General features: G+C 40.8%; 1 pseudogene; it reads right to left on the bottom strand.

The window, feature by feature from the left end:
* Nucleotides 1–8,720: 8,720 nt before the first annotated feature.
* LOC126189892 (5S ribosomal RNA) lies at nucleotides 8,721–8,838 on the bottom strand (annotated as a pseudogene).
* Between the last annotated feature and the right edge of the window lie 16,014 nt (nucleotides 8,839–24,852).

The raw sequence follows: 24,852 nt of genomic DNA, 5'->3' as shown, positions 1-24,852 counted from the left end.
TTTGATGCTATTAGGTAAGTGACCAAACACTTTTGTGGCAGCATAATTTACCCCCTTCTGAGCCAAAGTTAGATTTAACCTTGAGCAGTGAAGATCCTCCTTTCTCCTAGTGTTGTAGCCATGTACACTGCTATTACTTTTGAATTCGTTCGGATTGTTAATAAAAAATTTCATAAGTGAATATATATATTGTGAGGCTACAGTGCAGATTTCTAGCTCTTTAAATAAGTGTTTGCAGGATGATCTTGGATGAGCTACAGCAATTATTCTGATTACACGCTTTTGTGCAATGAACACTCTTTTACTCAATGATGAGTTACCCCAGAATATGATGCCATACGAAAGCAGAGAATGAAAATAGGCGTGGTAAGCTAATTTACTCAGATGTATATCGCCAAATTTGCAATGACCCTAATAGCATAAGTAGCTGAACTCAAACGTTTCAGCAGATCCTCTGTGTGTTTTTTCCAGTTCAACCCCTCATCAATGCATACACCTAGAAATTTTGAATATTCTACCTTCTGATCGAAGTCTACATTTATTAATGGGGTCATTCTATTTACTGTGTGGAACTGTATATATCGTGTTTTGTCAAAGTTTAATGAGAGCCCATTTGCAGAGAACCACTTAATGATTTTCTGATTTCGTTTACAATTTCACCAGTTAATTCTTGTCTGTCGGGTGTGATAGCTATTCTTGTATCATCGGCAAAAAGTACCAGCTTTGGATTTTCGTGAAAATAGAATGGCAAGTCATTAACATATATTAAGAACAGTAGAGGACCCAAGACCGAACCTTGCGGCACCCCATTCTTGATTGTTCCCTAGTTTGAGAAATCACCAGTTTTTTTGCATATTATGTGAACTGTTTATTCCAACTTTCTGCACTCTTCCAGTTAGGTATGATTTAAACCATTTGAGCACTGTCCGATTCACACCACTGCACTTGAGCTTATCTAGAAGTGACTCACGATCAAGGGTCTGGTCGACCTCCACAAGGGAGGATCGCTGTATTGTGCACCAAGTACATCATAACCCCTTAACATCTCCGTCTATTATCTGAGAACAAGTAATGAACTTCTTGCAACAGTCTGCGTTAGCCCACACATTTGCTTGGAGACTTGCAGCAGCCCTGCAAGAGACTGCGTTATCCTACACATTTGCTTGGAGACTTGCAACAGCCAGACTAAGAAATTATCGCCCCAAGCACAGGCTGCCATTAACAGGGCAGGAAAGGGTTACATTTGAAAAGGTGCCATGTTTGGGAAACATGGACTGCTGATGGCGTTGCATTGTGTTCAGCAACGAATTGTCGTTCTGCAGTATTCATAACGACCATCGTCGACGAGTTTGGAGGCGACGTAGAAACTCATTGTGTCCTCTAGTGTTGCCTCTCAATGTCCACGGAAAGCCATGTTCAGGTTTATTTTCTGGTGTTGCACGCAACTGTATTCTACCTGGGAGTTTCAAATATACGAGGTCTGTTAAATAAAACTCCACAACTTTGTTCACAACATTTTTTACGCTACCGTTTATTTGTTGTGCATTGTGTCTTTTGAAATACTCCCCTGTACAATAGATACACGGCTCCCAATGCTATTTCCACTTCAGGAAGCAGTCTTGATACGCCTTTTGTTGAATCGCGCGAATTGTCGTCTGTAAATTTTGTTTTATCTCATCTATCGTTACGAATCTTCGTCCTTTTCAACTTTGGAAATAAGAAAAAGTCCGCCGGAGCCACGTCTGGAGAGAACGGAGGTTGAGGGAGCACAATGATTTCAATTTTTGTTTAGTAGCCATGCCCACCAGGGATGAATCTGCGGGTGCGTTATCGTGATGCAAGAGCCATAAATTTCTCGCCACATTTCAGGCCGTTTCATTCTCACATTTTCTCTCAGGCGTCGCAGTACGTCCCAGTAGTACCATCGATTAACAGTTTTACCCTGTGACACGGAAACATGATGAACTAATCCTTGAAATTCAAAGAATACTATCAGCATGTCTCTGACATTTGACCTGACCCGGCGAGCTTCTTTGGTCTTGGAGAACCTTTTCCGACTCATTGTGAAGATTGAACCTTGGTCTCAACGTCATAGCCGTAGGTTCATATCTCACCACCAGTTATGATTCTCTAAAGGAATACCTCGTTCTTATTTGATCGATCTAAAAGCTCTGGTCTCGAATCATGAGCCGTAGGACGAACTTGGCGGCAAAACCATGCATTCCAAGATGCTGGCCGGCCGTGGTGGCCAAGCGGTTAAAGGCGCTACAGTCTGGAACCGCGCGACCGCTACGGTCGCAGGTTCGAATCCTGCCTCGGGCATGGATGTGTGTGATGTCCTTAGGTTAGTTAGGTTTAATTAGTTCTAAGTTCTAGGCGACTGATGACCTTAGAAGTTAAGTCGCATAGTGCTCAGAGCCATTTGAACCATTTTTGAACCAAGATGCTGTGCCAGGATTTCATCACATGATCCAACTAAAACGTTACATGCTTCTGCAGCAGTCTCACGGACAGTCAGTCTTCGATTGGAAAGCAAAACTTCGTTGACTTTCTTGACATGCGCTTCGTCGGTAGACGTCGAGAGAAGTCCTGAACGAGGGTCACCTTTAATTTCCGACCGGCCATTTTTAAAGCGTATGAACCATTTGAAACACCGAGTACGGCTTAAGCACTCATCACAGTAGGCGCCCTGCATCATTTGGTGCGTCTCTGTAAGGTTTTCTTGAGTATCACGCCAAATTTAATGCAGATGCGTTGCTCCTCCAACTTTGCCATCTCGAAATTCGCAAACTGTGCGACTCAAAGCCCTACTCAGTACAGCACTGAACAATAACTACCAGATATACGACAATGAAACTTCCAGGAGTTACAAATCAAACACAGGTGCGTGCAGGGATGCCAACCACATTTCACTCCAACACACCATTAGCGCAAAATTACGAATGTGCCGGAATTTTTTGAACAAACACCTACGCTGCCTGATAAAAAAAAGTTAAAAACCCAGAAGGGAGGAGAAAACGAGATGAAACTTTACGGCATGAGAATGTATGAGATGTTATGTCAGTGAATGCAAAAATTCGAGTCAAATTTACTAACTTAGAAGTGTGAGCCCACTTATCAGTTAGACGTTATGTATACAGTAATTGAGATGGTGTCGTAAATTTAGAGAACCGACATTTGAAGTTAACAGCAGAAGGATTCTACCGCCGGCAACATACATTGCGCGCAGGGACCACGAAGATTTTGTTGTTGTTGTTGTGGTCTTTCAGACCGGAGAGTGGTTTGATGCAGCTTTCCATGCTACTCTAACCTGTGCAAGCTTCTTCATCTCCCGGTATCTACTGCAACCTACACCCTTCTGAATCTGCTTAGTGTTTTCATCTCTTAGTCTCCCTCTACGATTTTTACCCTCGACGCTGCCCTCCAATATTAAATTGGTGATCGCTTGATGCCTCAGAACATGTCCTACCAACCGATCCTTTCTTCTAGTCAAGTTGTGCCACAAATTTCTCTTCTCCCCAATTCTATTCAATACCTCCTCATTAGTTATGTGATTACTCATCTAATCTTCAGCATTCTTCTGTAGCACCACATTTCGAAAGCTTCTATTCTCTTCTTGTCCAAACTATTTATCGTCCATGTTTCACTTCCATACATGGCTACACTCGATTGAATTACTTTCAGAAACGACTTCCTGACACTTAAATCTATACTCGATCTTAACAAATTTCTCTTCTTCAGAAACGCTTTCCTTGCCATTGCCAGTCTACGTTTTGTATCCTCTTTACCACGAACATAAGATACGAGAAATTAGGGCTCATATGGAGGCATATCTACAGTCGTTTTTCCATAGCTCTATTGGCGAGTGGAACAGGAAAGGAAACGATTAGTAGTAATACAAGGTACCCCCCGCTTTGCTGAGTATCTGTGTGGATGCAGATGTAGCTGTAATAACGTATCTTGTTTTGACGCAAGCTGGCCGACAATCTTTGCAACTGGCCCTTGATAACCTAGATACTTGCACTGTGATAGCGTTCACATCCGAACTTGGCTTCCAGAGGCAGAACTGGGGACCTTTGTGGCCAGGGAAGCTTCTCAAGATCAAGCAGGCGGTTCGTAGAGACAAGTGCCATGTGTGGACGAACACTGTCCTGTTGAAAAATGGCACCACTACACTGTCGCATGATCGGTAACTTTTGTAGGTGCTGGATGTCCGAGACGTAGCAATCTGCCGTTAGAGTTCTTTCAAACAGTACCAGCGGTGACCTGAAATAACTCGGTGGCTCCCCATACCTTAGCACCAGGAGTAACACCGCTGTGCCTCCAAAACATTGGAGGGATGGGACAGATCCTTATTTCGCTGCCATGTTCACCGACAACAGTCATCCAGCTTAGTACATAACCGCAATTCATTGCTGAACACAATACGACACAGTGCTTCGCGGTCACGAACTATTCCAAACGCAGCACCTTCTGTTGTGTTGTTACCGCCAGCCTATGCAAGGGATGGTAATTTTCTAGTCCGGCTGCAGCTTGTATACGACCAGAGGTGTGGGATGATAAAGATTGTTGCAGGGAGTCCGTTATTTGTTCTCGGATGGTAGGCGCAGATGTGCTTGGTGCACAATACGGAGATCCTTCACTGTGATAATCAGTCTTGTTCGACTGGAAACTTGACGAGAATGTTTGCCCTCACATTTTCATGGAGGTCAACACTGAGTCGCTGTCATATACGTGTGGCCCAAAATCTGGACACTGCTCGGTTCACCAGTCGATCAAATGGAGACCCTCAGTGAGACCTCTTTTAGACTCTGTCAAGTGCTGATAAAGCTGTCTCACATGACTACACGGCATCTCCATACCCTTTACAGTGATCACTCAAAATCTGATGCTGTACACGTCCCTTGTGTATCTCACCGGACCTACTAACAACAGTAACTACGAACAACACTAACGCGCTCTGGTTGCTGTTCTACTAGTCACACAGGATCGCAACTCTAATCATTTACGTACCTGCCAATGATGTGTAAGAAGCTACATTGACATCTGACCATGTCTTCTGGATGTTTTACTTACCTTAGCAGACAGTGTATGTAAGGGTGTGAAAAAGAAGGATTCCATATTTTGAGAGTTGGTAGTACGACCAAAACAAGATCAAAATGTCCAGTAAACGTAGCTTCCATAATGCATACCTTAGAAGCTTTGTAGTACCTGTTCATCTTCGCTTCACTCTACGCCGTCCGTAATAATGCAGTAGATGTGTTCGCAGTAGCGAAGATGAACAACTGCTCGTGGCACTTAAAACAGTCATTTCAGAGCGCATGTTTATTGAACATTTTATCTTATATTGGTCCATATTACCACCTCTCAAAATATGGGATTCTCTCTTTTAACACTCCGAAGAACCTCACATGACCTTTTTCGAGATCAATGAATTTGTTTCATCGAGATGCCATTTGCTGTGTTAGACGAATACTTTCTTTCCAGCTGTACAAAAAAAACCTCGTTTGAGACCGTAGAATACCTCTTCATTCGATGAAGTTCTTTTAATGACATCATTACTACGCGATTCGGAGATAGATGAGACATTCGAGGACAAGTCTGGAGAATGTAGTAGGTGAGGAAATATTCCCAAGCCCAGGTTGAGTACTTTTGCCTCGAGAACAGCCGCTTTTCGAACAAATATACCTCACTGGTGCCAGATTACTTTTGTTTATCCCTGTCACTTTTGCATCGAAGTACCTATATTATACGGACTGGTCAGTGACGCGGCGTAAGAAAAGTCTATAACTTTTCAGCTTTCTCAGAGAGTCAGTGAAAATGCACTTTGTGCTTCGTAAAATAGACGCCATCACATTTCCAGGCGACAAGATGATTATCGCTTTTCTGGATGCAATTCCAACTCTACCATCCGACTATTTAGGCTACAGTTTTGTCTCCAAAATGCAGCTGACAATCCAGGCTTCATCTACAGCCACATACATAAGCCAGAGTTCCTTTGTGCAATGTATAAATCTCACAAAAAATAATAAGGTTGGTCCGCGAGTGCTTTTGTTCGCAGTCTATTACAGCTCCTGTGATAGATGATCAACATCGTGGCAGAGCGGTTCTAGGCGCTACAGTCTGAAACCGCGCGACCGCTACGGTCGCAGATTCGAATCCTGCCTCGGGCATTGGTGTGTGTGATGTCCTTAGGTTGGTTAGATTTAAGTAGTTCTAAGTTCTAGGGGACTGATGACGTCAGAAGTTAAGTCCCATAGTGCTCAGAGTCATTTGAACCATTTTTGTTCAACATTTTCGTAAGTTGAATTTTATTCTACATTTACTTAATTCCTCTTAAGAGGCATCTAGTGTCTCAACATAATCATAATGCTTAATGTGGCAAACTTATTTAATGATAGTATGAATTTTGTCTACCGCTTCTTAGGAAGATACCTCAATTTTGTAGTCGGTATGCGCAAAATCCGCAACATCTCTCTAATCATTATTACCTGCAACAGGGTCCACTTTTATTTTTCTTAAAGCTACGTTTTGGTAACGCTGTGTACTCGTTCAATTCATTTCTACGAAAGTGAATGCAACTGTTGAGAAATTGCTGTTTGTGGCATAGTGGTTGGAACAGATTCGTTACAAGAATTAACTTGCTTTTTGACATAATTTGCACATAATACATTTCTCCTGATATTTCTAGAATATTTACAGTTGTTATGGTTATTAATTCTTACATATAGGACGACGTACGCCTAATCTCGCTGTTGGCATTCGATGACCAATAGTGTTTAAGGTGTGTGGTTTCTAAGCGCCATAGTGGCATGGGTGACAGACAAAAGTGATCTCCCCATGCATAACTTGTAGTCTTTCTCTTACCACAGTCCTTGGACGTATCAAGTGGATTAAAAACGGAGGCACTATGACCAACAGTCACCACAAACCTAACAGAATTCTACCACACCCATGTAAACACATTGTGCGAATATTTGAATCTGTGAAAAACGCTTGTCCTGTCGTTTCGCTCATGAACAACTCATTTACTTTCCAGCAGTCTTTGTTGATTGACTCTTTGAAGATTTAATAATTATCGTGGCAGACCTGATACGTGATAACACCTCTTCACGTTTGATGTATAGATAAATAGGTTTATATAAAAATTTATAGCAAATTCAGTCATGTGCTTAGCCATAGAATATGCGAAAATTTACGAACTAGGATCAGCTGGATCTTCCTCACTGGACAGCTGAATTGCTTTTGTGAATGAATATAGATTTAAAAGACAGGAGTAGACTTCAGACACTTTTCTCTTCTTTGCACTTCTCATGTCTTGTACAGTAACTACTTCCGTTTTTGTGTACCAGAGACGTTCCATTTTAAGAAGAAATTCTCTTTTCTTGTAGCTAGTGTCTTTCTTCCAGTGAGGACTAAATTCCAGCCATATTTTAAAAGCAGGTCCAGGCTGATTACTCCATTGAGTCTACATTTGACCGAGTTGTATTACAGTCTAGGATTATAATAGCTGCTCCATCTTCACCAATTTCCTCACTGAAGTGCATAGTCTTACCTGACCCTTTTTTTGTGCACCAGAAAACCACTGAAGCTGATTCCCGAATCTAAAGATTCTTAAACTACAGTTACGCCCCATGCTACGACAGTTTCTGGAGGTAGTTCACATAGATTTTTTCAGATTGTTTTAAGCAGTCCTCTATTTTTGTTCTAATTCCTTTGAAAACTCCAAACTTGTGAAGAAATTATCTATTGAGATATTTCTACCACTCCGCGATATATTTTCTGGCAGTTCTCATACTACTCATTCTTCCTGATTTATTTCTCTGGGCTGGTCTTCGGCGTTTTGTGTATTCACCTGCAGATGTGACATACATACACTCCGTATCTTGATCCGTACTTTCCAGGTCTTAACGGATGTTTTTGTTGTGCTTTTCAATCCGAAGACTGGTTTCATGCAGCTCTCCTTGCTCCTCCGTCCTGCGCAAGCCTATTTACCTCCGAATAATTACTGCAACGTACATCCTTCTGAATCTGCTTATTTTGTATTCACCTCTTGGTCTTCCGCCTCCCCTCTCCCTGCCATATGCACATCTCTCGAATACTAAACTGGTGATCCCTTGATGTCTCAGAATGTATACTATCCACAGATCTCTTCTTTCAGTGAAGTCGTGTCACAAATTCCTTTACTTCACAATTCTGTTCAGTGCCTCCACATTAGTTACGCGACCTGCACATCTAATCTTCAGCATTCTTCTGTAGCACCACATTTGAAAAGCTTCTATTCTCTTCTTCTCTAAAGCGTTTATCTTCCATATTTCACTTCCATACGGGGTTACACTCCATGCAGATATCTTCAGGAAAGGATTCCTAACATTAAATCTGTATTCGATGTTAACAAATTTCTTCAGAAATGGTTTTATTGCCATCCCAGTCTACTTTTCGTATCTTCTTTACTTCGGCCATCATCAGTTATTTTGGTACTACCTGAAGTGTCTCGTCCCCTAATCTAACTCCCTCAAGCACTCCGTGTTCAGGCCACAGGTGGCCCATTGGGACCATCCGACCGCCGTGTCATCCTCAGCTGAGGATGCGAATAGGAGGGGCGTGTGGTCAGCACACCGCTCTCCCGGTCGTTATGATGGTTTCCTTTGACCGGAGCCACTACATTCGGCGGAGTGTCTCCTCAATTGGCAACACGAGGCTGAGTACACCCCGAAAAGTGGTAACAGCGCATGGCGGCCCCGATGGTCACCCATCCAAGTGCCGGCCACGCCCGACAGCGCTTAACTTCGGTGATCTGATGGGAACCGGTGTATCCACTGCGGCAAAGCCGTTGCCTTAATTCCCCCAGCATCACCTTATTTAATGCGACTACTTTCCATTATACTTGCTTCTGTCGTTGATGTTCACCTTATATCCTGTTTTTAAGATACTGTCCATTCAGTTCAACTGTTTCTCCAACGCTTGCTGTCTCTGACAGAATTTCTGTGTCATCGGCAAACCTCAAAGTTTTTATTGTTTCTCCTTTAACTTTAACTCCTACTCCAGATTTTTCTTTGGTTTCTTTTACTGTTTACGCAATGTACGTATTGAATAACTTCGGGGACAAGCTACAACCCTGCCTCACTCCCATTTCAACCATTGCTTCCCTTTCACGCCCTTCGACTCTTATAACTGCCATCTGGTTTCTGTACAAGTTGTAAATATCCTTTCGCTTCCTGTGTTTTATCATTGCTACCCATCATAATTTGAAAGAGAGTGTTCAGTCAAAATTGTCAAAAGCTTTCTGTAAGCCTACAAGTGCTATGAATGTATGTGTGCCCTTTCTTAGTCTATCTTCTAAGAGAGATCGTAGGGTCAGTATTGCCTCTAGTGTTCCTACATTTCTCGCAAGTCCAGACTGATCTTCCCCGAGGTCGGCTTCTATCAATTTTTCCATTCTTATGTGCAAAATTCGTGTTAGTATTTTACAAGCGTGACTTATTGAGCTGATGGCTCGCCTGTCAGCACATTCTTTCTTTGGAATTCGTTGTCTACTCCAGAGGCCTTTTTTCGACTCTGTCAAATTCTTCTCACGGTATCTGCCACTCATCAGCTTCCCCTTCCCTTTCTGCAATACTCCCTTCAAACTCCTCTCCATTGTGTACACCCTGTATAAACTCTTGCCGCCTTTCAGCTCTTCCTTCTTTGCTTAGCACTGGTTTTCACCTGAGCTCTTGATATTCATACACTCGCTTCTTTTTTCTTCAAAGACCTCTTTATTTTTCCTATAGGTGGTATTATCATACCGCTAGTGGTATATGCTTTTAAATCCTTACATTTGACTTCTAGCCTTTCTTGCTTGGCTATTTTGCATTCGCTCTGAATCTATTTTTTTTATTTTTATTTTTTAGAAGTTCGGTTCCTTTCGCTTGTTTCATTTACCGTATTTTTATATTTTCTCCTTTCATCGATTACATTCAACATATCCTGTGATATCCAGGGATTTCTATTAGACTAGGCCTTGTCTTCTTACCTATTTGATCCTCCACTGCCTTCACTATTTCATCTCTCAACGCTACCCAGTTGTCTTCTGCAGTATTCCTTTCCCCTCTTCTATTCAGTCTTTGCCTGTGCTCTCTCTGAAACTCTCAACATCCTTTGGTTCTTCTCAACATATCCAGGTCCCATAGCCTTAATTTCCTACCTCTTTGTAATCTACAGTTCGTAACCAATAAATTGTGGTCAGAGGTTACATCTGCCTCCTTAAATGTCTTATAGATTGAAATCTGATTCCGAAGTCTCCGTCTTACCATTATATAATCAATCTGAAATAATCTATCTGAAACCTTCCAGTTCTGTTCCACGTATACAACCTTCTTTCAAGATTCTTAACCAAGTGTTAGCATGATTAAATCATGCTCTGTGCAATATTCTTTTCTACGATAATGCGTTCAGTATTCTTTTCATAGTAGCTCAACCGCATTCCTGTTTTCTTATTCATTACTAAATCTACTCCTGCATTACCTCTATTTAAATCCTTATTTATAACCTTGTATTCAATTCGCCAAAAGTCGTATTTCTCCTGCCACCGAACGTCACTAGTTCCAAGTACTACTAACCTCAACCTATCCATTACCGTTTAAATTTTCTGACCTACCTGCCCAATTACGGGATCTAACATTCCAAGCTCCGACTCTTAGAACGCCATTTTGTTTCTCCTGATGACGACATCCTCCTGAGTAGTACCTACCCGGAGATCCGAATTGGCGTCTTTTACCTCCGCAGTATTTTACCCAGAGGATTCCATCATCATTAAACCATACAGGCCTTCGGGAAAAATTACCGTTCCCCTTGCTTTCCGTTTGCAATACCAGCACAGCATGGCCAATTTGACTGATGGTACAAAGCCACATAAAACAATCAAACTGACTGTTGCCCCTGCAACTACTGAGAATACCGCTACCCTCTTCAGCAACCACGCAAACCTCCACACCAACGGGAAGATCCATGGCTCATAAGCGTGATTGAGGGGATAGACAGGCGAAACGGCACCTAAGCCTAAATGTTACCTGTTGTTCGTCAGCTCCAATATCCTCATATATTTCGTGTGAATCATGTGAAGTTCTTACCTTTTGTTCAAATACACTCCTGGAAATGGAAAAAAGAACACATTGACACCGGTGTGTCAGACCCACCATACTTGCTCCGGACACTGCGAGAGGGCTGTACAAGCAATGATCACACGCACGGCACAGCGGACACACCAGGAACCGCGGTGTTGGCCGTCGAATGGCGCTAGCTGCGCAGCATTTGTGCACCGCCGCCGTCAGTGTCAGCCAGTTTGCCGTGGCATACGGAGCTCCATCGCAGTCTTTAACACTGGTAGCATGCCGCGACAGCGTGGACGTGAACCGTATGTGCAGTTGACGGACTTTGAGCGAGGGCGTATAGTGGGCATGCGGGAGGCCGGGTGGACGTACCGCCGAATTGCTCAACACGTGGGGCGTGAGGTCTCCACAGTACATCGATGTTGTCGCCAGTGGTCGGCGGAAGGTGCACGTGCCCGTCGACCTGGGACCGGACCGCAGCGACGCACGGATGCACGCCAAGACCGTAGGATCCTACGCAGTGCCGTAGGGGACCGCACCGCCACTTCCCAGCAAATTAGGGACACTGTTGCTCCTGGGGTATCGGCGAGGACCATTCGCAACCGTCTCCATGAAGCTGGGCTACGGTCCCGCACACCGTTAGGCCGTCTTCCGCTCACGCCCCAACATCGTGCAGCCCGCCTCCAGTGGTGTCGCGACAGGCGTGAATGGAGGGACGAATGGAGACGTGTCGTCTTCAGCGATGAGAGTCGCTTCTGCCTTGGTGCCAATGATGGTCGTATGCGTGTTTGGCGCCGTGCAGGTGAGCGCCACAATCAGGACTGCATACGACCGAGGCACACAGGGTCAGCACCCGGCATCATGGTGTGGGGAGCGATCTCCTACACTGGCCGTACACCACTGGTGATCGTCGAGGGGACACTGAATAGTGCACGGTACATCCAAACCGTCATCGAACCCATCGTTCTACCATTCCTAGACCGGCAAGGGAACTTGCTGTTCCAACAGGACAATGCACGTCCGCATGTATCCCGTGCCACCCAACGTGCTCTAGAAGGTGTAAGTCAACTACCCTGACCAGCAAGATCTCCGGATCTGTCCCCCATTGAGCATGTTTGGGACTGGATGAAGCGTCGTCTCACGCGGTCTGCACGTCCAGCAACAACGCTGGTCCAACTGAGGCGCCAGGTGGAAATGGCATGGCAAGCCGTTCCACAGGACTACATCCAGCATCTCTATGATCGTCTCCATGGGAGAATAGCAGCCTGCATTGCTGCGAAAGGTGGATATACACTGTACTAGTGCCGACATTGTGCATGCTCTGTTGCCTGTGTGTATGTGCCTGTGGTTCTGTCAGTGTGATCATGTGATGTATCTGACCCCAGGAATGTGTCAATAAAGTTTCCCCTTCCTGGGACAATGAATTCACGGTGTTCTTATTTCAATTTCCAGGAGTGTATATCCCTTACAGTCGCCAACTTATCAGCGCTACTGTGCGTCGCCACTACTGTGCGTCACCTAACTGAACACTGAGTGATATTTCTTTAAAGTGGTTCCTGATCATAGAGCTATTGAAAATACGTCAGCCAAGCTCTTTATTCCTTAAATTCATTATGCCTTCCTTGTGATTTTCGTACACTCCTGCAAACAGACCAAGCAACCACTTAAATTCATACCAGACACGACTGACGGACTACATCGAAAAAGTTCAAAGAAAGGTAGCACGTTTTGTGTTATCGCGAAATTTGGGAGAGAGTGTCACAGAAATGATACAGCATTTGGGCTGGAAATCATTAAAAGAAAGGCATTTTTCGTTGCGACGGAATCTTCTCACGAAATTCCAATCACCAAATTTCTCCTCCGAATACGAAAATATTTTGTTGACACCGACTTACAGAGGGAGGAACGATCACCACGATAAAATAAGATAAATCAGAGCTCGTACGGAAAGATATAGGTGTTCATTCTTTCCGCGCGATATACGAGATTGGAATAATAGAGAATTGTGAAGGTGGTTCGATGAACCCTCAGCCAGGCAGATAAATGTGATTTGCAGAGTATCCATGTAGATGTAGATGTACCAATATCCAACTATTTGTTCTTGAAAATAATTTTAATTCTTGTTGGTCCACTTCTAAATATTCTAGAAAAAATGAGGTTCATAGATAAATCAAATGCTGACAGCACGGTATTTACATTCCTTACATTATATCACATTGGGCCTGGAGACGTTTTCAGTACGTTTCCTACTGATTTCTTCTCATGTAACCTAACACGATTTTTCCCCGTTTTTCTGTTAAATTTCTGACCTGAAAACAACGAGAACTCTACTTTGCGTATTATTATTGTTCTTTCTTTTCTCAGACGTTATGTGTGGTCAAAAATGTACAGTGACGTGGACCTTGATCAAGCGTGACTTACTTTTAACTATACAGTATATGTTACATTGCATTTAGGAACTTTCGGGTAATTGAACATGTATCAATAATTACAGATTTCTGTAGTTGTATATATAAGTTTGGATGTAGCTGTATTGCGTTAATGTACTGGTGGATATTGTGTGGTATGACTCCTGTAGTTGATAGTATAATTGGTATAATGTCAAATTTATCCTGATGCCACATGTCCTTGACTTCCTCAGATAGTTGGATGTATTTTTCAATTTTTTCTCCTGTTTTCTTCTGTATATTTGTTGTATTGGGTATGGATATTTCGATTAGTTGTGTTAATTTCTTCTTTTTATTGGTGAGCATGATGTCAGGTTTGTTATGTGGTGTTGTTTTATCTGTTATAATGGTTCTGTTCCAGCATAATTTGTATTCATCATTCTCCAGTACATTTTGTGGTGCATACTTGTATGTGGGAACGTGTTGTTTTATTAGTTTATGTTGTATGGCAAGTTGTTGATGTATTATTTTTGCTACATTGTCATGTCTTCTGGGGTATTCTGTATTTGCTAGTATTGTACATCCGCTTGTGATGTGATCTACAGTTTCTATTTGTTGTTTGCAAAGTCTGCGTTTATTTGTTGTGGTATTGGGATCTTTAATAATATGCTTTCTGTAATATCTGGTGTTTATTGTTTGATCCTGTATTGCAATCATGAATCCTTCCGTCTCACTATATATATTGCCTTTTCTTAGCCATGTGTTGGATGCGTCTTGATCGATGTGTGGCTGTGTTAGATGATACGGGTGCTTGCCATTTAGTGTTTTCTTTTTCCAATTTACATTCTTCGTATCTGTTGATGTTATGTGATCTAAAGGGTTGTAGAAGTGGTTATGAGTTTGCAATGGTGTAGCCGATGTGTTTACATTAGTGATTGCTTTGTGTATTTTGCTAGTTTCTGCTCGTTCTATAAAGAATTTTCTTAAATTGTCTACCTGTCCATAATGTAGGTTTCTTATGTCGATAAATCCCCTTCCTCCTTCCTTTCTGCTTAATGTGAATCTTTCTGTTGCTGAATGTATGTGATGTATTCTATATTTGTGGCATTGTGATCGTGTAAGTGTATTGAGTGCTTCTAGGTCTTTGTTACTCCATTTCACTACTCCAATATTGGTATAGCATAAGTATTTATAGCTTTTGTCGTGTTTCTTGCTGTCAATTCTGTTTTCAGTATTTTTGTTAGTCTTTGTCTATATTTTTCTTTTAGTTCTTCTTTAATATTTGTATTATCTATTCCTATTTTTTGTCTGTATCCTAGATATTTATAGGCATCTGTTTTTTCCATCGCTTCTATGCAGTCGCTGTGGTTATCCAATATGTAATGTTCTTGTTTAGTGTGTTTTCCCTTGACTATGCTATTTTTCTTACATTTGTCTGTTCCAAAAGCCATATTTATATCATTGCTGAATACTTCTGTTATCTTTAGTAATTGGTTGAGTTGTTGATTTGTTGCTGCCAGCAGTTTTAGATCATCCATGTATAGCAAATGTGTTATTTTGTGAGGGTATGTTCCAGTAATATTATATCCATAATTTGTATTATTTAGCATGTTGGACAGTGGGTTCAGAGCAAGGCAGAACCGGAAAGGACTTAATGAGTCTCCTTGGTATATTCTACGCTTAATCTGTATTGGCTGTGATGTGATATTATTTGAATTTGTTTGGATAGTAAGTGTGGTTTTCCAATTTTTCATTACTATGTTTAGGAACTGTATTAATTTAGGATCTACTTTGTATATTTCAAATATCTGTAGTAACCATGAGTGGGGTACACTATCAAAAGCTTTTTGGTAATCAATGTATGCGTAGTGCCGTGACCTTTGTTTAGTTTTAGCCTGATATGTCACCTCTGTATCTATTATCAGTTGCTCTTTACATCCTATTGCTCCTTTGCAGCAGCCTTTTCGTTCTTCATTTATAATTTTGTTCTCTGTTGTATGTGTCATTAATTTCTGTGTAATGACTGAAGTTAATATTTTGTATATTGTTGATAGGCATGTTATGGGACGATATTTTGCTGGGTTTGCTGTGTCTGCTTGATCTTTAGGTTTCAGATAGGCTATTCCTTGTGTAAGTGTATCAGGGACTGCAATGTAATTGTCAAATAATTTAGTTAGATGTGAATGTGTTACGGTGAACTTCTTTAGCCAGAAATTTGCTATTTTATCATTTCCAGGGGCTTTCCAATTGTGTGTAGAATTAATTGCTCAGGTGACTTCATGTTGCAAAATTATCACTTCAGGCATTTGTGGTATCATCTTGTATGAGTCTGTTTCTCCTTGTATCCACTGTGTGTGTCTGTTATGTTGTACTGGGTTTGACCATATGTTGCTCCAGAGGTGTTCCATATCTGTTATGTTTGGTGGATTGTCTATTTTAATGTGTGTGTTATCTATTGTCTGGTAAAGTTTATTTTGGTTTGTGTTGAATGTTTGTTTTTGTTTGCTTCTATTTTCACTTTTTTTGTATCTTCTAAGTCGTTTGGCCAACGCTTGTAATTTCTGCTTCTTTTCATCTAATTGCTCTATCGCTTCTTGTTGTGAGATTTTACCTAACCTTTTTGGTGTTTTGTCTGATATTTCATTTCTTATAAATTGTGTTAGCTGTCTGATGTCTTTTCTCAGTTTTTCTGTTCTGATCTGTAGCCTGTGTTGCCATGCTGGTTTTGTGGGTTTCTTCTGTGTGTTGGTTGGTTTTGATCTCTGCCTAGTGTCTATATTTAGTGTAGTGAGTGCTCCTGCATAAACCAGTAGTTGTAACTCTTCCATAGTTGTATTTCCATTTATTTTGTTGTGTATGATTGTGTTGATAGTTGTTATTGTTGTTTCAACTTGTGGGTTATTTGGTGGTCTGTGCAAGAATGGTCTAATGTCTGTATTTGTGTCTTTGTGTTCTATATATCTCAACTGAAATTTTTCTTCTATATCTAACATGTGTGTCACTTCATGTTTTATTTGTGCTTGTTCTGGTGGCTGTCTTAAGATTTCGTTTTCCTCTGATTGTTTCATTGATGCATGGTGTTCTTTGTTTGTTTTCTCTGGGATGTTTGAATCCATTACTGTATTTTCTTCTTCTTCTGATTGCACATTATTTTGTTCCAGTATTTGTTGTACTTGTTGTTTGATGTTTTCTAATTCTGACTGGGGTATCCTGTTATTTTTGATTATCAGCTAGTCGTTGTTCTGTTAAAAATTTTAATTCTGGGTATCTGGTAATAAATGTTGTGTATACTTGTGATCTGTATCCAGTTGTGTTGGTTCCTAAGTTTGTTGCTTGTTAATAACAGAACATGTGGTGTCGGTTAACTTCATCTGACCATCTCATCCTCTGTCTTTGTTTTCCTTCTAAACTGGTTGCAGGAAGCATGTCCTGCAAAACACCTCTATTTGGTTTTAAATCGTTTTCCGTGTGGCTAGCAGTGTCGTTACCATTGTGGACGGGCATAGGGTTCAAGCGTCGTCCCCGGCCATGACAGCGCTTGTCCGACGCTTCATTAGTTCTGTCCTGAACCAACTAATCACACTAAAAGGGGGGTTATCCCTATTAGTGGTTTGTTCTTTTCGTCGCCTTTTACGACTGGCAGAACATACCGAAGGCCTATTCTTTTCCTGAGCCTCCACGGGGTTTATTATTATTATTATAGTTGATGTTACTGCTGTTGTAAACAAATGCTAGATGAAATTTACTCATTTAAAAATATTCCGATTTAAGACGCCATCAACTTCAGGTACATTAGTTTTCTAATCTCCAACATCATCAGAATCTTCTCAATCCCTCCTTTAGAAATAATAGCATCAATCTCTTCATCGTCATCAAATGATATTTCACTTAATTCCTCTTCCTCATTCGAAACTGATTGTGTTTCAGGACTACCCAAACGTTTCTACTCACAGTGTACTTTCCGGTCATGATATTATTTCAGTTGATCTCCCGTTAAGATAATCAGAAACACGTGGTGATGTTACAGTAAACAAGTACAGTGGTGACTAAGGAAAACGCATTGCATTGTGAATGATTTCAAGACAGTTGTGCATATACCATCAAGTGGTGCATCGTGTCCTCGTGAAATGTCACGGTCAAAACTCGCGCTAAGCCGACCGAAGCGCCCTCTCTCCCGGGTAAAATAACGTCATGGTCGATCAGTAATTCTACGACGCTCTGACGTAAAACACTAACAAGTGAGTTAAATATCAACAAAAGCTAAAGCAAGAAACCGTCACAATAGGTTCGGGAAATATTAATATTTTTGCAGGTATTTCGTATACCAGCTGTTCGAAGTAAAAGTTATTATTTTGTTTTCATAATTCTGCCATCAAGAAACAAAAGAACAATTGATATTGGTAATCAGTGCAAACACCATGAATACATTTTAATTCGTTTAAATATAAAACTGATCAAAGCATCATTGGATACAATTGACTCAGAGGAAGAAAGTCATATCCACCGACGGAAACAAAAATTGCATACCAAGAAGCAATTGATATAGATTAATAAAACTTCGAGGTTACACTTAACATAATTAAATAATTAACATTGCAAGGTCACAGGTTAATATAAGCGTGAAATAAGCTACTGAAAATGACAAATGCTGGTACATTAATAACCGATGTAACTGCCACAATGTGGAATGCGAGCATGCAAACGTGCATGGATCGTATTGTACAGCTGCCGGACGGATATTTGGTGGATGGAGTTCTCTCCCTATCCCCGACACTTTTTCAGGAAAATTTAGACTACAAATATTTCTTCTTCTACCAACAACCGAAGTAGCTACTTCGACTTTCCATACCTTAGCGCGATCAAAAACTAAGGATTGCTGACTGTATAATACAAACGTAAATGAGGCAATGGTACCAGGGAGTGTGTGTAAGAACTAGGACACTTTTCTAATTGTTCTTTTTTTTTTGTTTGACTCATCAATCTTCTCACTGGTTGAATGCAGTCCGCCACGAAAGCCTCTCATGTACCACCCTCTTAATCTAAGAGTAGCAATTGCATACCGGCACTCAGTTATTTGCTGGATGTATTGCAGTCACTGTCTTATTCTACGATTTTTAACTGTGCAGTTCCCTCTAGTACCATGGAAGTTATTCTTTGTAGTCTTAAGATATGTCCTACAATTCTGTCAATTTTTCTTGTCAGTGTCTCCCATATATTCCCTTCCTCGACGATTCTCTGGTGGAACTTCTCATTCCTTACTTTATATGTCCATCTAATATTCAACTTTGTTTTAGCACCACACTTCAAACGCTTCGATTCTCTTTCTTTTCCCGTTTTCCCATGGTCCATATCCTAGTACCGTACAATACCGTGCTCCAAACGTAGGCCTACATTCTAAGAAATTTACTCCTGAAATTAAGGCCTATGTTTGACAGTAGCAGACTTGTCTTGAGGAGAAATGCCCTTTTTGTCGGTTCTAGTCTGCTTTTTTTATGTCATCCTTTGCTCGTCTGTCATGAGCTATTTTTTTGTCAAAGAAGCAGAATTACTTAACTTGTACTTCGGGGTCTCAGTCCTCATGTTAAGCTGCTCGCTGTTATTATTTCTCCTACTTCTCATTACTTTCTTTTTTCTTCGATTTACTCACAATCCATATTCTGTACTCATTAGCCTGTGCAATCCATTTAGCAGATTCTGTAATTCTTCTTCACTTTCACTGTGTATGGCAATATCACCAGCGAATGTTGTCATTGATATCCTGCCACATTGAGTTTTAATTCCACTCTTGAAACTTCGTTTTACCTCCGTCATTGCTTCTTAAACGTACAGATTGAACAGTAGGAGCTGTGACGATACGTCACATAAATGGACATTTAGAGAAAGGGAAAAGAAGTTGTTGCTATGCATGTGAACCATAAATTATCTAAAGACTAAGTGTGTGTGCGCGATGTATAACAAATAGTAAAGATTGTAAATTATTATTATAAAAACACAAATATCGATGTAATTAACAAAACACAGTTTTTGTATAATCTCTGTGTAACATAGGGCACGAAGATCAGAGACAATGCTTTGATTGAAGGCTAGCTCCTGTTTTTGTTTCGTATAGAGGTTGGCCGCTATTGTAGCGCTGGATAATATTTAATGTAAGTTTGGTTTTAATTTAGTAAAATATATTTATAATTGTTATTAGAAAGTGTGTACTATTGACTTAGTTTTCACCTCTTGTGATCGCAACCATTAATTGTAATTAATAAAGTTTTTACAGAACTTCGTAGTGCAGGGAGCTGATCTTCCCTAGCAGGAGTTAGTCGGGCATTACGCTGACTGTATTATTTAATTAAAATTTCATGTCATAATATTAAATGTAAATGCGAGAGACTTCTCAGTTTTGATCTTTCATTAATTTCAAAGTTGAAAAGAGTAGTGATAGATTTCATTTATTAAAATTCACAGCACTGAATGAGTTCAGTATGTTTCATGTTGGCCGCTTAACGGCAGATGAGATTCTCTCCAGTAATGAACAAGAAATATTGAAAATCATTCCATTCAATAAGCTTCGCAATATTTCAGTTAATCTTTGAGACATTTGGTACATAAATAACCAGTATCTGCTGAGACCCATATTAATAATTTCAGTTTGCGTAAGTATACGCATATTTTCTTTTCTAAATAGCAGCGCCCATGCAAACTATTTATTAGAAGGCGGTGTATCGTACGTACTTCGGGGCAGCCGATGTCCGTACGAGTGTTATAGCGGTGTAAGTTAATTGAAATTCTCATGTTAGCCCACGATATTTAAAGACACCCCAATCAAAATCATAAAATATAATTATAAAAAATATATAATTGCCCCGTGATAAGCGCACCCAAACATACATATACAGTTATACCGTGATAGACCGAAAGACTACAATCCCTTTTTAAGCCGAAAGCTTCTTTACCAATGATCCAATGATCTAATATCATTTGTGACATGTCATAGTCGGGAAATCAGCCATCGGTCTGCTACTTGCTCAAACAATGTCAACAAGAGAAACAACAATCTTTTCTAGTAGTTCTAAGTAAATCTGCGAAAGGGGATACATGTTTCACGTTTCTATAAGTGCAACTTGCACTCTACAGTAAAGTTGTGGGCTGGGAGTGACAGCGCAGCCCTTCTGCGTACGATTCACCTCTTGAAAATCAACTACCGGAGCGGAACCTACGCTGTACCGATAGATATGGTATGTTCCCTTGGTACACTGTGAGCCTTTTTTGCCAACAGCCTCACTGTTTCATTTAACTGATACCGTCGACTGTCTTTTAAAACATACTTTGCGTTCTTTTCCTTGCATAAAACTATTCATTGCAATTTGTTAGGCTAGCAGGGCTCCTCATTTACGTCGACCGAATCCTCACTTGCTGTGGAGAAATTCTTTTGGCGTACCCACTGATACAGTGAAATACCCTTATCAAACGTGCATAAATCTGTCTCACAAACTGCTTTTTGTGAGGTAATTGTTAAGGGCTTCACTTCAGTATATTCTTAACATTTAGCTTCAGAAACTACGAAAACATCAACAGTGTTCCTCTAGACAGATACATTACATACAGTTAGGACCAATTTATTTCGGATTGGAATACTGAAACGGACGCTGGGAGTTTTATTCGAGTAATATTCAAGACATTTTACTTATGTACCCACGTTGGCGCTTAAGAGATAGTTATCGATGACGATTCTTAGTGAAAATAAAGAAGAATTATAGAAACTGTTGAATGGAGTGAACAGTATAATGAGTACAGAATATGAACTGAGAGTAAATCGAAGAAAGCCGAAGGTAATGAGAAGTAGAAGGAATGAGAATAGCGAATAAACATCAGAACTGGGGAACATGGAGTAGACGAAGTCAAGGAACTCGGCTACCTAGGGAGCAAAATAATGCATGATGGATGGAGCAAGGAAGACATAAGAAACAGAAGCACTGGCAAAAAGGACAAAAACATGTTCAAATGTTGTGTGAAATCCTATGGAACTTAACTGCTAAGGTCATCAGTCCCTAAGTTTACACGCTACTTAATGTAAATTATCCCATGGACAAACAAACACACCCATGCCCGAGGGAGGACTCGAACCTCTGCCAGGACCAGCCGCACAGACCATGACTGCAGCGCCTTAGAGCAAAAAGGACATTTCTGGCAAAGACAAGTCCACCAGTATCAAACATAGACCTTAATTTGGGGAAGGAATTTCTGTGTATGTATGTTGGGAGCACACGTTGTGTTGTAGTAAATCATGGACTGTGGGAAAACCGGAATAGAAAAATATCGAAACATTTGAAATGTAGTGTTACGGGAGAATGTTGAAGATTGGGTGCACTGATAAGGTAAGGAATGAGAAGGTTCTCCGCAGAAGAAGGGACAGAATGGTAGGACTGCAGGGAATAACTTCCATGGCACTAGAGGGAGCTGTAGAGGGTAAAAACTGTAGAAAAAGACAGAGATAGGACTACATCCAGCAAATACTCCCATATGCAAAGATTGGTACAGGAGAAGAGTGTGCCTCCTTTTACACGTCTCACTTGCAGAAACGAAGCGGTATTGTAGTCAAGTACTTTACTCTTTTTCCGGAGTAGATAACAATAGACAGCAATCGCTTTCGTTGTAATCTTCATGAACAGTAAGCAAGTCACGAGCGAATTATTCCAAATCAAACAGAAATACGTAACGAAGTTTATGCAATGAAACATTAAAAGAATACATTTATTTCAATATTTCACTAAATTAAAGAAATACATTTCTTAACTGCACAACAACGTATGCCTACAGCAATATACCGCCTCTGTGTGTCAACAGATTCGTAGGAAATCTAGGTTCGATACACGAAATGATAATGATAAATTAGAGTGGTTCAAGTTGCAAGAAACAAGCACTAAAGGCGGAGTAGACGAACTCTGTCTTCTCTGAACTCATCCTTTTTTTCCAGACTTTTTCAGCATATGCGTTGTTGCGTGCAAATAAACACGTCCAGGATCCTGTTTCGTTCATTAGCAGGCATGCGACGATGTTTTCATTTTAGTGACATGTTAATCTAGAAAACAACCTCGTTTATTAAATCCCATTGGGTTTCCGCCTACATTCCACGAAATCCATGTTCACGTCAATCCGAGTTCTTGTGTTTTTTCATAACGAGAATGAGCTTGTTACTAGTTCTTAATTCCATATAATTGTATATTGTCACGAAAGCGTTCGTTTGGACAGCAAAAGAGTACGTTAGTTCCGTATACTATCGTCAGCGATTTTCCCTTTCTTACGTTCACTGAAATTTCTCTGTCAACTCCATCATTTAAATGTAGTTTTTAATTGTAATTTTCTATAAGGACCAACAAAAGGCTTTCGGTGTCATTGTCACTCGCATTCTACCGAAGTATTCGCTGTATAGAGTGCTGAGGTTTCAAGGCACATACTTGCCCTTTATAACTCAATTATGAAAGAGAGATTTGAACGCGCATGGATTTCTCTAGTCTGTCAATAACTAGACTTCTACCATACTACTATATACTAGTACATAGTTACACACATAGCAACTTTTTCGTATCACTTCATACTAGTTTTAAAAAACCCCTTTCGTTTCTAGGGTAAATTTTAACAAAACGGGATTACGAGATTTTCATGGTCTACCGACGACATACAGAGCTCGAAATTTTTTCTCAGATTATGAGATGGTAATAAGGACAGCATCAATGACTGATGCAACGCAATTGGAATAGCATTTGGTGGAAAAATTGGTAAGAGGGTGAGTTAGTACGTACAACACAGAAGTCGAATATTTCTTCTGAGAAATGAATCGAACCCAACACCAACTATGATTGTACAAGTTATGCTGACGTTCGAAAATGATGCCGAGGAAATATAAAACACGATAAATTAAAGGTTTTAATAAAACTTACGTAGTCCGATGAAACAGAGAACACGAGACAGCGAAAGCCACAATTTACGAAGTTTGTGGGCTCGCGGTTCTTTCACAGAAGTCTTGCTTGTCTGTTAGCACTGACAACTCTATGTAAACGTCGCTGCTCTCGATCGTTGACAGAAGGCCGCCGTTCACTACATGGTGTGTAGGGAGAGGTAACGTCTGAAATTTGGTGTTCTTGGCAGACCCTTGACACCATGGATCTCGAAATACTGAATTCCCTAACGATTTCCGAAATGGTAGATCCCAGGCGTCTAGCTCCAACTACCAGTCTGTTAAATACCGTCGTGCGGTCATAATCGCGTCGGAAACCTATTCACATGAATCATCTGACCAAAAATGACAGCTGCACCAATGCACTGCCCTTTTATTCCTTGAGTACGTGATACTGCCTCCATCTGTTTTTGTGCATACCGCTATCCGACGGCTTTTACCATCTCAGTATATGGTTTTCAACGGGATCTTATGCCATTAGTCCCGCAAATTAGCGACAAGTTCACGGAACAAAAACGCACAATAATATAAAGATTTGGGGACAATTCATTCTCGTGCACGCGAAACCAGTCCTGGATGATACGAGCTGGGTGAATAGGGCCACAGCCATGTAGTAGCACAGCGTCACCCTTGAGGAGCAGACATTGTACCGTGAGAGGTACCTGATCAGCCAAAATGGTCGCATGAAACTTGGAAATAATGCGGCCTTGTAGACTAACCATGAGGCCCATGGAATACCGCTATGCCCAGGTCACCACAGAATCTCCGCCATCTTTCACTCTTGGGACGCAGACTCGGCCAGAAGTTTGGAATAATGTGAAACAACACTTACCCGACCAACTTCTTCCTTCCTTCATAGTCAAGGTTTTATGGTTTCGGCACCACGTTGTTCTGCTACGAACATTTGCATCACTAATGAGTGGTTTTCGATTCCCAACTCTCCCTGCCAGTCCTGCTTCTGGCGCTCTCGTCCTGTTTTGTTGTTGACAGGATTCGCGAGGGCGACATTTAGTTCTACAGTGACTTTTGCAGCTGTCGACCTCTTGTTTTTTGTCACAATTCTCTTCAATGGTCATTTGGCACAAACACTCAACACACACTTTCGTCCGCGGTGTGACTTAGCGGGGACAATGTTTTACGTGTATAAAAAAAGCAAAAGACAAAAAAAAAATCTTTCTGACAATTCGTTTAGTAATGGAGTGGAGATTAAATAAAACTAAAGATATAACACTAGCATTTGTTGACGTGTTTAAATCCATAACCAGTGCGAGGTGAATAGGTAGATTTATTCTTCGTAGACTACACGAAGGATTTCAAAACCGTTCAGCACCGTCAACTACTAATCTCGATACGAGCAGAGTATATTCAGTATGATGTGTATTATATGACTGATAGATTATAACACTGTGCAAAAGAATGGAACGGTCAC

The sequence above is a fragment of the Schistocerca cancellata genome, chromosome 5 (assembly GCF_023864275.1).
Source record: "Schistocerca cancellata isolate TAMUIC-IGC-003103 chromosome 5, iqSchCanc2.1, whole genome shotgun sequence".
NCBI classification, from domain to species: domain Eukaryota; kingdom Metazoa; phylum Arthropoda; class Insecta; order Orthoptera; family Acrididae; genus Schistocerca; species Schistocerca cancellata.
Note: the sequence above shows the minus strand (reverse complement) of the source record. Positions and strands in the feature narration are given on the sequence as shown.